Consider the following 7541-nt stretch of genomic DNA (forward strand, 5'->3'; position numbering starts at 1 on the left):
GCTCCCCTGTCCCCCCGCCAGCAGCGCCCAGAGCTCCCCCCCGCTGCAGACAATGAGGATCTGGGTTCAACTGGCTAATCTGGGGGGACCGGGGGGCTGCAAACCTGCCCCATCTCGCTGTACAGAGCGAGAAAATCCTGTGTTATTAACGCCCGAGCGCTGTCCCTGGAAACTGAGGAGCTGTCAAAGCCAGCAGAGACGAGGGGACCCAAGTACGAGGAACCCTGCGCTCGCAGATAAAGGTGTTGCGTCTGTTCTGGGGGAGATATTGAAATTTTAATCTTTAGGGTCACGTGACTCATTAAATAATTAATGCAGATAGTCAGGAATGGATCTGTGGCCGTCAGACCTCACTAGGAGTGATTCTCTCAGAAGTGAAACTCAACTCCTTATTACTGGAGTTTGTTTTTCTTTCTTTCTTTCTCTTTTTTTTTTTCCCTTTAAAAAAAAAACCCACCTGATTTATCTTGAAAGATTCTAAACTTCTTAAGCAAGCAGTAGGGTCTGTGTTGGTAAGTAGGTAGTGTGTATTTCTAGCTTGATGACTTTAATTGTTTGTGCTTGCTTTGTCTGCTGAGCATTTGCTTAACAAGTTTAATATTTAGAAATGTTAAATCTTTGTTTTAGCTGCCTTGTGGTCACATTACGGCTTTTGGTGATTAAGTGTTACCGAGGCAAACACATTTGATAATGTTCTAATTCACACTGTGGAAGGCTGGGTGCCACAGTGCAGGAGGACCTGCTTTGTTCAATTTTCCCGGCGTTAATAAATCACCGGCTCCTAATGCAGGGCCAAAAAAGCAATGGAAAGGCAATGAGCATTGTAAAGGAAAAGTCATGGGCGAATTTCTCTATGACTCATTAGTCTGAACGATTTATGTACGAACTTAAAGTGCCGCAATGAATATTAGAGTTTGGGATAACAACAAATTAAAAAAAAAAAAAAAAGTCATAGCGTTTCTAAAGTGCTTTATTGCTACTTAGCAACTCTTTCAAGAAGCAGCATAGTTTAAAGGACTGTGGCAGTGTAAAATATGGTGGCGCGACTTAATAGCTCCAAAATAAATAACAGAAAGTCGCTGGCACCATTTTCAAATACACGCTCCATATTTAACACGAGTGGGGCAACCCAGTCACGACACGCTTGATCGATGATTATTGCCGTTTGTAACATGACTATTGATTAGGGATCAAAACGGCTAAGGTATGAGTTTGAGCCTAAAATGCCGGGGGGTTCCCCCCGTGCTGGAGCCGAGTGGAGGGAAAGGTAGAGCTAAGAATAACCTCAGGCAGCAGCGCCCGGGCTCTGCGATTGCAGATTGAACTTCCCATTTTCTTTTGTGTTTGCCAGTAGATTTTAGCAGTCAGCGCTCTCAAATTTATGAGACGGCAATAAACAGCTTAGTAGGCTATTATTGCATGATTTTATGTAGACTGGAGTTCAACACCAAATTTAAAATTATTAGCGTAATTATGGAACTACTAAATTACCAAAGCAAAGCCTCTGCTGGAAAAGTTCTCCCAAGACAGACTTAATATTTCCAAGGCTCAGATGACACCCTTCTTCAAGAACTGTGTTATTTAATTATTAGCGTTTACATTTACTGACAATTTTAAGATGCGTTAGATGGCTTTTATTAGCGAGAATGAATACGGGGGGTACATTATTATATCTGACAAATTCATATGTAAACGTGATTCAGTAAGTGGCATGCGAATGATCTGACTATTGTCTTTTTGGATTGTGCAATACTGTTTATTTTAGGGGAAGAGAAGCCGTCCAGTTTTTTCCCTCCTTCAATTGCTTCCAGTGTCGTCTTCTTCTTCTTCAAAAAAAAAAAAAAAAAAAGGGCTTGGGCCCGATCCCGCTTCAGTGAGGTCAATTGTTAGTCTCTTATTACGCTAGTGGAGGCAGGATCGGGCCCCGGCTAACCGTTTGAATAAAAGCCCAACCACAATACGCCCCGCATTTAAACTGGAACCCTTCCCGCGTTTTATTCAGCAGAGATGAACACGACGACTTGTGTTTAATGTCTGTTCTTGATTAAATGATCCTAAACAAAGGTTTCCCAGAGGAAAATAAAGCAGACATTCATGTAACAAGAGTTTGGAATGACAATATTTCCAAACACTTGGAGACAGAAGGCATAGCTGTCTACGGGGGAAAAAAAAACCACAACAAAAAAACAAAAAAACCCTAACAAACAACCGCACACTGTTATTTCTCAGCTCCCCGCGCTCTTCACCCGCGTGGGAACCCACGCTCCGCGCCGGGAGCCCGCGCCCGCTCCATCCCTGCCCGTCCCGCTCCGGGGCTCTCCCAGCGCACCCGGCAAACCCTGTATCGCCTATGAAGGAGCAAAATACCTCCCCCTGCACTCCCCGGTAAGGCACTGTTTGTTGCTTGTTTACAGGGAGCCCCGAAAAAAAGCCGCTCGGCTGGGGCGGTGGAAGCCGGGAGCGCTTCAGCCCGACTCTGCGCAGCTGGAGGAGGTAAGAGCCGGGCAGCGGCCAGGCTGCCGGCCGCTGCTTTTGCGCCGGTCGCAGCTGTAAGAAAGCCATTTGCCTAGTACCTGCATGCAGAACAAGCCTGCTGGAATGAGATTTTGTTGTTGTTGTTGTTGTTGTTGTAAATATTTAACCTGGCCGGATTTTTTGTTCTGGATTGGCTCTATTCATCTTCCGTGGGTGGTGAATGCGCGTGTCTGGGCAGACAAAGAAGTGTACGGGACCTGAGTGATCGCCATCCTTATAAAGGCATTGGGGACAGGAAGGATGCAAAGTCATCTGAAGAGCGAAAGGGGTTGAAAATTTCTTTGTCCATTCTTAGCTCCTTCCCAAATCAAAGGCGCAAGGCGAGGGGGAGAGGGTTGGAGCCATTTCGGTGTTGAATGGCTTATCGCGGCTTGTTTGTTTGCCTCCTCCTCGAGGAGTTCCGCGGCCAGTCCTGCAAATGTGGAGTGCATGTGGGGATGTTAGAAAACCTGATTTTTGCCGGAGTGCCTGCACCAGAATGGCTCGCAGATAAGTTTCGGGTATTTGTCCGTCCTGGCCTGCTTTGCACCGGGCGGAGGTCGGTCTTTGGTGGCCCAGAGTTGCTGGAGTCCTTGGTGCGCTTGGTCCTTTGGCAGGAGAAATGTAATGCTTTTCATAGTGACCATTTGCTTATGCCGGCCGCCGAGAGGGGAGGATTACATAGAATTAGCTCAAATTCCTGCTAGATTTACCTGCTTATTTTTGGACGCTGATGTACAATTAGTATATTTTACTACCTTTTAAAAGCGGCCATAAATTAGAGGACTACAAGGGCTCTTTGTGTTGGCTTAATGGGCTGCTTAAATTTTAACTACCAAAAGGCGCTGCGAATGACTATTCGCGCTTGTATTAGGAAATTAAAAGCGAAAATACGGTACGAAGGAACCTTCCTCCGGTGGCATGTACCCACAGCACAGCGTACGGAGATATTTGGGATTCCTAAACGGACCCAGCGCTCGCAGACTCAGCTGACTCTGAGCAGAACTTCTCCCACAAGGGCACAGTCGATAGCTCTATTCTTTTTATCTGCTTGGAAATGATCAAAGACCAACTTTATCTCTATCAGACGCACAGATGTAGGTAAACAGCTCTGCGTCCCAGCAGATTTCAAATCTTTCGAGGAAGCGAGGAAATAAATACTTATATTGTACGGTGATTCCCATTTCGTCTCCACATGGGAATGGTAGGCTTACCTCTTAACAACTGGCATAAAAGTAAACTCGAACGACGGTAAAAATTCTAAATCTAATTATATTGACGCTAACTTTAAATAGCATTAGTGCTAAGAGTGGCTATTAATGCCAGAGCTGGCACAAAGGGTCTCTCTTAATGAAGGCACGTTATGAACTCAGATCTGTTTGTTGTTACTGAGCCTGGAATTTCAGCTCAGCTCGAAGCCATGTGTATAAAGCACAGAAAAATCAGTAGCAGACCTACTGATAAACTCCACATTTTTCTGCTAGAAACCGTGTTTCAGGTCTCCAAATCATCGAGGTAATAAAACACAATGTTGAATGTCCAGGAACAGCAACAAAGCAATATAAGGAGGGGGGGGGGGGGTCAAATAAGGGGGGGGGGGGGGGGATCTAGCGTCTGTGACTAGCAAGATCATTTGCATTTGTACTTGAAAACTCGTAATCACGATACTGGAGCAAAAAAAGCTTTCTCCAAAATTGGCGGAAGGGAATCATTTTCAGCTGCGATCCCGGACAGCAGAAAGTTAGGCAGACTCCCCCTTCCGCCCCTCCAAGCACACCCTGTGGAAGGTACTCACACGTCAAGAAGTTACTTTTCTTAAGAATTAATTAGTTTCCGCACTACATACACGAAGTTAATTGTTAAACAGTAGTTTTAGCATTAACTTGACCATTAATACTAATAAAGATGTTCATAGAAACAGGGTTTTGAAGCCAATAGCTATGGCTAGCGTTAAGGCATTTAAGCTGACTTATGATTGTGATTTATTGCTTTTGCAGTTTCTATTTGCTCAGGACTGTAACTTCTAAAGCCATCTTTCTGCTTTTGGCGCAAAGCAGTCGATAGCTTTTTACAACAGCCCCAAGAAAGACTTGCTCTGCTTTTTTCAACATCTGCTCCGTTCCCCATTAATTTCAGTTTCATTGTTGCAGAAGAACTTCTCTGCGTGTTTCTTTTTGTGGGATCTAAACGCACCGTATTTAAAAGAGCCGTGAATCCATCTCGAGTAAATATCCGCCTCGGTTTACGTTGAGTACGAGGGCTGTGGAGTTACCAGTCGTGCTGATAGTTACAGACTTGGGCATGTCGTGTGTGGCTAATGCTCTCCCTGTTTCAAAGGTATATAGCTTTTATTCCAGTTCTTAGTGAGGGATAACATACGTATACCCTGCTGCTAGCTTAGTCACTTCCATATGAAAAATTGCAAATTCTTCCTCTCTTGTAATGTCACGCTGACTCTGCTGTGATGTCCACTACTATACACTATTACTGATGGGCTTGAATTCCAGTGGCCCACTTCTACAATCCAAGCGAGAGTATATAAGGCTTGCCCGTAACACTAAAGATCACCTTTAAAAAGAAATCTCCTTCCATTCTGTTCAATGCAGTGCAGGTGAGACAGTAAGAGGGGGTGTGCAGTTAGCTGAAAGTTTTCTCCGAGCTCATGGGGGATGGTGGAAATATTTAGGCAAGGGTATAGACATCATGACGCAAAGTGCTGGAGTCACAGAACTGGACCAGGAACGCGTTAAAAGTGTGAACTATCTGATTTTCTTTGACTCCTTCCAGAAAAGTTATGTGAGTTGAGGGTTTATTTTGTTTGTTTAGCTTATTGTGTCAATAGCACAAGTTAAACTATCTTGCGGGGAAGATGTGAGGTGTTCACACACAGGCGAAGCTGCCTGGCTCGGGGGCCGCATACAACTTTGCTCTTTTCTTTTTTTTCTTAATTTTTTTTTTCCCTTAGGCAGAGAGCTCCCCCTCCCCGATTTTTTTTTTTTTTCCATCGTTAGAAACCTATAATTTTGTGCATCACTCAAACTAGCTGTATAGGAAATGCGTAAGCACAGGTTTAACAGCAAGGTCCCAAAAGGTTTTGCAAAATTCAGAGCCACGCCAGTGAAGGAAGGTGTATTCTTCATAGTGTGTTACAAGGACAAAAATCAACTAGCCTCTTAGAAGAGACTCTTTTTTGCCTTTGTCAGGTAATTATAGGTCTTTTTAGTTTCTACAGGAGCCCTGATGTAGCGTGTGGGAGTTGAGCAAGCCCTGTACAATGGCAGGGTAGAGGCGGCTGGGGGTGGGGGGAAGGCTGGTAATCGTCCCATTTAGAAGGGGGCTGGAAATAATAGTATTAAGATTTGGGCTTTCTTCGGGGGTTGCAGAGGACATGCGACGTGCAGCAGAGTGGCGGGCCTGGGGAGCAAATGCCGGTTAATGAGGCTAAGTATCAAAGTGCAGCGCAGTCCCATATTATAAGAAGAATTCCTCTTACCTTCCAATGGGCTTTGTGCAAAGAAATATTGGTGTGGGAGGAAAAAGAATCAAACCAATCTCTCACCCCCTCTGCATCTCTGGGATTTCCCCCCCCCTCCCTTAAAACTCTTCTTTAACATATTGGGTTAAGGCTTTAAAAAGCAAAGGCTCGCGCTAAGAAACCCTGTTCCTTCAATGATTCCCTATTTCAAATAAAAGGATTTAAGTTGACGTATGACCACGTGAGCACATAATACAGCGCATTATTGTGGCATTTGGAGTGGAGACCCGGTCTGGCTCCGTCTGCGATTACGCTTTTCCAGTTTCTGTTCAGAGCAAGCACTGCTTTCTATTATTTTTTTTTTCCTCCTGCCCCCATCACCGTCCCCGCAAGAGCTGGCCATTTCGCTGACAGCTTTCGTTCCTTATGGAAAGGTTATTGTCGAGCCGAGAGGACGAAATGCTTCGTTAGAAAGGATGGATTTTATTTTAAGGTATTTCCGTTGATTGTTCATTTATGTGGTGAGTTATTGCTGTTCGAGGCAAAGGTCAGTAGCAGAGGCTGGAGCGAGTGCGTGTGTGTGCGTGCGGGTGTGTGTGCACCCGGAGCCAGGCTGCTTCCCCCTTTGTTTCAATTTGCTGCGGTAAATATTCAACTCTCCCCTCGCAGCGAGCAGAGCAGGGAGAGTTTGCTGCTTTATTTATTTTTCTCCATAGAGATCCCACACCGCTGTTGATGGCCAGCTGCCTCAGCTCCAGCCCCTCGATTGCCGTCTTATCATTATTTATGATCGGCTAGAGATGGGAAGCCTCTTTTACTGTCGTATTTGGATTTTTCCCCCTCAATTTTGTTTTATTATTTTATTTGTGTGTTGGTGCGTTTACTTATTTATGTATTTGGGGAAGTCGGAGAAAACGATGCGGGGGGGTGATGCTCCTCGGTCGGGGTCGTGCTCGAGAGTGTGCGGCGGCGGTTGTTGTTTTATGGGTGTTTGTTCGGCCGCTGCCGCTCCGTAAATCGATGAGTACGCGATCGTGCTGCCATTTTATTTACGATGCTTTAGTGGTACTTTGTTTACCGTGCGCGGGGGGCTGCATGGGCACTCAGCTCTGTGGCAAAGCTTCTCCTTCCCAAATGAGCCAAGGGGCTCCCCTTTATTTCTCCGCAGTGAGAAGGAGCTGAACCAAGAGCCAGCCATGGCTTCTAACAATAAATCAGCCTTGGAAACGTGTGGGTTTTTTTCTCTCTCTCTGAACGGGGAGCTGGAAAGCGAGAATAAAAAGGGGAGGAGTGGAAATCATCTTCTAGGATAAAATATACTAGTCCTAAATTCATATCCATACCGTCGTTTACATAAATAGAGATGTATCCGTACGTATAAATATGTATTTGCATATACTTATAAATATGTGTGCGTAGCTATGTAGAGAGAATGCGCTTTAAAGGACGAAAATGAGAGATTACTTGGCTATCCAAGGAGGGCAAAATGCTGCATAAAAGGACATTTCCGCGGCGTGTCCCGGCTTTGGGAAAGGTCGGAGCGCTGGGGCTC

The 7541-nt window shown here is 45.2% G+C and overlaps 1 protein-coding gene across 2 annotated transcripts in view; it reads left to right on the top strand.

The window, feature by feature from the left end:
- The first annotated feature begins 2412 nt into the window (after positions 1–2412).
- HOXA3 (homeobox A3) overlaps positions 2413–7541 on the top strand; it is a 15142-nt gene continuing 10013 nt past the window's right edge. Inside the window, exon 1 of one of the 2 annotated variants that reach the window (XM_009325713.1) lies at positions 2413–2493. The gene's annotated coding sequence lies outside the window, so the exon portion shown is untranslated. Of the gene's footprint in view, positions 2494–6400; positions 6483–7541 lie in introns of those variants that run through there. The other variant, XM_009325715.1, reaches the window with a different exon arrangement.

The sequence above is a fragment of the Pygoscelis adeliae genome, unplaced genomic scaffold (genome assembly GCF_000699105.1).
Source record: "Pygoscelis adeliae isolate BGI_AS28 unplaced genomic scaffold, ASM69910v1 Scaffold226, whole genome shotgun sequence".
Lineage (NCBI taxonomy): Eukaryota > Metazoa > Chordata > Aves > Sphenisciformes > Spheniscidae > Pygoscelis > Pygoscelis adeliae.